The following is a 6,201-nucleotide window of genomic DNA, read 5'->3' as shown; positions in this document are numbered from 1 at the left end:
GTCCTTTTCCACCGCTGAGGTCATTGCATCGCCAGGAAGGGAGGGCCGTGCAGGGGCCCTGGGCGCAGGACGCACGGGGAGAGGCGGCTTCGGCTTTTCTCGGGCTTGGAGCCCGGAAGCTGAGGTCATGGGATGATGCGGCAAGGCCAAGAGCAACCAATCTGGGGAAACTGCTCTTCAGGGAAGTGTTTGGGTGTGTTTGCTTTGAGAGATTCCTCTTAATGGAGGATTTGATTACTCGAGTAGAGGAGAAGCTGCAGAAGCTGCAGGAGCCAGGCTGATGCTGAGCAGCGTTGGGGAGGTCAAGGTCACCACCCTTCTACGTCTGGGAGAATCCACCGCTACAGCCAGAGACCCGAAGGCCTGTGGGAAACTCTTACCAGTCCACACGTTGGTTTGGCACTTTATTTGAGCATTAACTGCTGCAGAATCCCAGGGTTGCCAGGCATTTCCAGTATCCTAAAATGGACACTTGCCCTTAAATAATGTAATTGTGCTGCAGAAATACTTTCATGCCTGTGAACTCAAGTGAGTTAAATATTAACTGTAAAGAGTCCTACAAAACTGTGTAGTTAATAAATGATGTTACAGCTTAATGTCGGTGCTTAGGAACCTTTGAGAGCTTTTTATCTTCATATTTTGAATTCTTAATGATCCCTCCACCTTTCTTATTAATGCCATTTTGAGAAATGAATCTTTTTATTCAGGGAATCCTTGCCATTTTCCTCATTCGTTGGAAGAAAAGGGACTCTAGTGAATGCCTGAATGCCACCTCTTCTTTCTCTCTCTCTCTCTCTCTCTCTTTCTCTCTCTCTCTTCACTCCGCTGCCACCTCTCTCTGTGTTCCACTGAATCAACTGGAATCAAATTTTAGTGTGAAAGTTCAGTTGATATTACCATGCGGCTAGATGCTTCCCCATACCAAGCTCTTACTGTAGTGTGCACTCTGGGTGTGGATGAGTGGACACCACACAGGCACACACAGTCATGGCTGAGAGAACCCCGGAACGCGAGAACACCTAAGGCCCTTAAGAGATCATTTTAGCCCAAAACCCTCATTTTCCATGTGAGAAAACTGAGGTCCAGAGAAGACAAGTGAGATGGCCAAGGTCTCCAGCAGGCCTGGGGTCACTACCCAGACTTCATGACCTTCTGTTGCACTGTGTGGTGTGGAAGGAGCAGGAACACGTACATTTGAATATCAGCCTGTTTCTCAACCTTGCAGTGGGGCTGGGGTCACCTACCCCCAGGCTCCTGACCCCCTTCCTTACAAGGCTTTTGATGTGCCTCAGTGGAAGCAGACTCCTAGAACTACAGCATAGTTACCTGGCCCTGGCCTTCGGGGTCCATTCCGCTGGTGCTGGGGTGAGGTGGAGGGGACCCCATGGGTGGGAGGCAGTAGGTGCTGCCAGTCTCTTGGTGCCTGTTCCTCAGTACAAGTACTGCCCCATGCTCTGTTAAAAGGAACTTTATAGTGGAGTAAGTGTGTGGAAACCCAACACATTGTTCAGCTTTGTGTAATTCGGCAGATCTAGGAATGATGGGGCCCCAGCCACCTGCTGAACAAGCATAGTCAATATTCCAGCCATGAGTGACTAAAGATGAAACCAGACTTCAAGAAAACAAAGCCAAAAGTACTCTGTGGCAAGATTCTCGAATGTGGGTCCCTTGGGTCACCCCTCCCCATTCCACTGTCCTCGTGGTTGAGATGGGCTGCTGGCCCGGTACAGTCATGCTCCTTCGACCTCAAGCCTGTAGTGATCCCCACCTGCCCAACCCCCAGATCTTTCTTGGTTCTTCTTTAAACCTGGCTTCACCTGGGCACCACATTCAGTGGGTCCCCCCTGGGACGTTTCCCATGCCCACCCCTGGAGATCACACTTGCTGACCTTGAAAGTTCAGCTCAGATCTCTCGAGGCAGAGCCTGGAATGGATTCTGGCATAGGCATCATGCCTGTGTGAGCTCCTCTCACAGCTCTCGCCCTACTCAGTGAGGGACATTTTCTAGCAAAGTGACAGCCACAGCATCTCAGCTCCTGGTGCTACACTTGACCTGGATGAATGCATGAGAGCATACAGACAATGGTTCAGATTTTACAACATATGATCAGGTAGAAGCCGAGTTCACTTTATGTTCATTGGATGTAGCTGTTTTGATTCTTCCCTTTTCCTTCTCTTTTTAATTTTTTTTTTTCTCTATGCCTTAACGCTTCAAGATAGCTAAGGTCACTTAAAGTTCTAAAGTCAACATAAGTTCTCTGGAGCTTACCCAGTACAAAAGCAGAGAGAGAGAGAGCTGGGCTCCTTTTCAATAAGGACCAAAGGATTCACCCACCCCATGTGGGGATATCTTGAGGCTGCTAAAAGGTATTGTCTGTGGTTGTCGGCTCTGTAAGCTGAGCTCTTCCTACTTTTATAAAAGTGAGGACAACTGTCCCATTAACTTAGTGAACCAAGCTGTGTGATTCACTAGACTGAAATTGTGAAATTCAGCAATTCCCCCTGGAAACCACCAGCGTGCCCTCTAATGCGCTGCCCACCGTTGCTTGGGGAATGGAAAGCATACACCTTTTTCAGGTCATTTTTACTCTGCAAACGACTGAAGAATGACAGGCAATTATGAGGTGCTATTAATTTTTATGAAAAGAGAAAACAATAACCTTTAGTCGAAATTGGGATTCCTTTTTAAATGAAGAAAAAATGACTTTCTTATTCCAGTCAATAAAAAGGTAGACAAAACCATTTATTAACCAGTTGGTGGCAGTGTTTTCATTAAGAAAAGATAAAGTGATATTATTATGCACACTTTGCTTTTGATTCATTTTATCAAATGTTTAAGAGGATGGACTTTAGGTACTTCTCACTAACAGGCTTAAAATTCCAATGATATTTGAAACTTCCAACAGAATTTGGAATTCCAATGGGAAACAGAGTTTTTAAGAGTTCCTGAGTAAGTCTCTACCTCCAGGAAAATACATAAATTATATGATGCAAAATGGAAACCTTTGTTATATTTTCTATTGCTAGCCCCTTTGCTAAGGTTTATACAAATGGTAAACAGCACTGCTTGGCTGGGAACACACTTCCACTGATGGGTTTACAAATTGACTTGAGCTATATGGATATGATGCGCTTTTTACCAGGTTAACAGTTCCTCTTTCCTGTGTTCTATCAAAGAGGAGAAAGGAAGTCATACTCAGCTTTCTTCTCTAAAATTATCCAAAGAGTGCTTTTCTTACTCATTCCCTGCAGACAAGGAAGTCTGCCTGCAGGGAAGGGAGTCGTACGTCACAGGCAAGCAGAGCACCCCGAGTTTTATTTCTGTAACACAGTCACGTGACAACATCCTTGCCAACATTTAAATTTCATTACGCCAAGAGAGATTGCCAATCAGGTGTGGGAATAACGTTGTCCTCCTACTGAAAGGCACCAGAAATATCCACAGCCTTGACCTCTCCATCTGGGAATATGATTTTACTCCTTCTCCTAGGTACTGAACCCTCCCACTCATATGTGCTACTGGCACCATCTGTACCGTCTCCATCTGGGAATTGGATCCTGAGCCCACACAGATGTACTCAAAGCCAGTGTCTCTACCCAGCTGATACTCTGACCTCTTGGCTCCAGAGGAGACACGGAGCAGCACAAAGTAATCTCTCAGTCTGTATCTTCCGCTCCTCATCCAGAACCTGTGCCTTCTTATTCTCCCTGGGATTCGAATTGGGTTATTGTGAGTTCAGAGTTTTATTTCCAAGGGTATGTTGTTCTAACTGGCATTGCATTCAGGATGATCTTTTTTTTTTTTTTTTTTTTTTTTGAGACGGAGTTTCGCTCTTGTTACCCAGGCTGGAGTGCAATGGCACAATCTCGGCTCACCGCAACCTCCGCCTCCTGGGTTCAGGCAATTCTCCTGCCTCAGCCTCCTGAGTAGCTGGGATTACAGGCACGCGCCACCATGCCCAGCTAATGTTTTGTATTTTTAGTAGGGATGGGGTTTCACCATGTTGACCAGGATGGTCTTGATCTCTTGACCTAGTGATCCACCCGCCTCGGCCTCCCAAAGTGCTGGGATTACAGGCTTGAGCCACCACGCCCAGCCCACGATGATCTTTACTAATTAGTATGGTAAATCTCCCTTGCCCTTCCCTGCTGCCCCCAAGATGCCCTCCAGTCCCATACAGAGGGAGGATCGGGGTCACCCACTGAGCACTGCACAGCAAATTTACAGGAAGATGAAACTGGCAGGTTGGATTTGTAGGTTTCAGTTCATGAAAACTACTGCATGTGAGTGAAATGCACATTGTCGATTCAATCAAGTGGGAATGCAATGTCCGCCCTAAGAACAGGAGCAGGCTGGCCAGGGGAAATGGCCTTGAACACTTTTTTACTAGGCAGCTACTCCAATCTTCACACTGGCCAGCCTCATAGAAACTTGTAAAGATGACTAGCCAAGCCTAATGCTTGTAAGAAAAGCTGTCACAGAGGGTTTTGTGGCAAGGCCTTCTGAGGGATCTAAGCCTCCAGTATCCTGCAACATCCATACAAGTCTACGTGAAGTTTCCAATGCCCTCAAATGGGACTTTTGCCAATGACCCAGGACATTCATGTCTTTATGGATGCTGGTGCCTGGAAGACACTTAGCATTTGACCTGCAAATGGGGTAATTGAGTCTTAGCTTCAAACCATTGGGCAACAGGTCAGGGGGTCATTTCAGGGCAGAGTAGCTGTTTTTTGAAATGTTGGAAGATTGTCATATCAAAGAAAGGAGTTAATATCAATGAGTGGCCAATTCAATTGTTCTCTGCACAAGTGAGAACAATTCTAAATGTGGAATTAGAATGATTCAGGTTCAATTCTTCACTTTCCTACTCCCCAGCTGGATGACCTTGAGAAGGCTATTTAACCCCTCTGGTTGTCTCTTTCACCTGCTCATTCTGTTCCTCAGAATTGTTATGGTGGTCAAGTTCAAATGCGTGTGGTGGGTCCCAATTTGAACTGTAAATGTTTTCACCTGAAGTGGTCATCATTTTTAAGAAGCAGAGCCAGTGGCTACCAAGGCCATAGGCAAAATAATTCATAGGGTAAATAGTTTCATTCATTGTTCATTGAACTGTACCGTTCATTTACATGATTTCAGATAATCCTCTCAAGAACCTTTGAGAGATTGTTGGAATTCTCATCCCTTAGGCAAGGAAAGTGGGGCTTAGAGATGGGAAGTAAATTGCCCAGACGACTGGCATCACTGAAACTGGAACCCACATCTGCGACGGCTCTTATCTCCTCTGGGTCTCCCACATGCTCCTCTTAGTCAAGGATAAAGGTTGTTCCCAGTGATTCCAATAGGGTCCACTGCAATGCAGAATAGAAAGAGAATGGAAGAGAAGTGTGCACATCTTACTACAAGTCTCCACCCACTGAAATCCAGTCACACCAGGAGATCAGCCGTAGTTTAAAGGTTGTTTGCCACTTACTCTTTGACAGAGCTGCCCTGCTCCTCTCTGTACGTAGCAGCTAAACCTGTACATGTATACGGTTTGAGAAGATCACAGGTTGTCTTCTAAATATGCTCTTAATAGCTCTGAAACTCCACTTTAATCTGAAGTATAAATTCTATAAACACAGCTGTGATCTCCCAAGTGTACCACAAATGTCTGAACAGTTGGGCAAAAGCTGCACTGGCGTAAATGGACTTGCCTCAGGCATGTCTGTTGCAGCCCATCATGAAGTGGAAAAAAAATTTCCTGTGATATTCCTTTGGTTTGTTAATAAATGATTACAGGCAGACTGAGAGTGAGCTAAACCCTACAATCAGTGTTGTGAAGACAGGAGGAGGAAACGTGCCTATGTACGCATTGCAGATCAAACTGTTTGCTCCGAAAGTCCTGCTGCCTGAAGTTCAGACTCCTGTACAGCATCAAGACCATGTATCAATCAACCAAAATGTCATCTGCTCAGAAAAAAAGAATCTGTGCAGCCTCTTTTTCCTTCTCTTATCTTTCATTCTTTCCCTTTCTCCCACTTCTCCCTTCCTTTCTTCCTCCCTTAGTCCCCTCATCCTTTTTCTCCGCTTGTCAGTTACTTTCTAGTTTTATCAAACTTACACATGTATATAAGTTAAAGAGCCAGTTGATCATAGGCGTTTCCTCACTCCCCTTTCCCCTTCCCAGAAGGAATCACTCTCAACACCTTCCACTGATTATT

The sequence above is a fragment of the Saimiri boliviensis genome, chromosome 12 (assembly GCF_048565385.1).
Source record: "Saimiri boliviensis isolate mSaiBol1 chromosome 12, mSaiBol1.pri, whole genome shotgun sequence".
Lineage (NCBI taxonomy): Eukaryota > Metazoa > Chordata > Mammalia > Primates > Cebidae > Saimiri > Saimiri boliviensis.
This window is presented reverse-complemented; position numbering follows the sequence as displayed.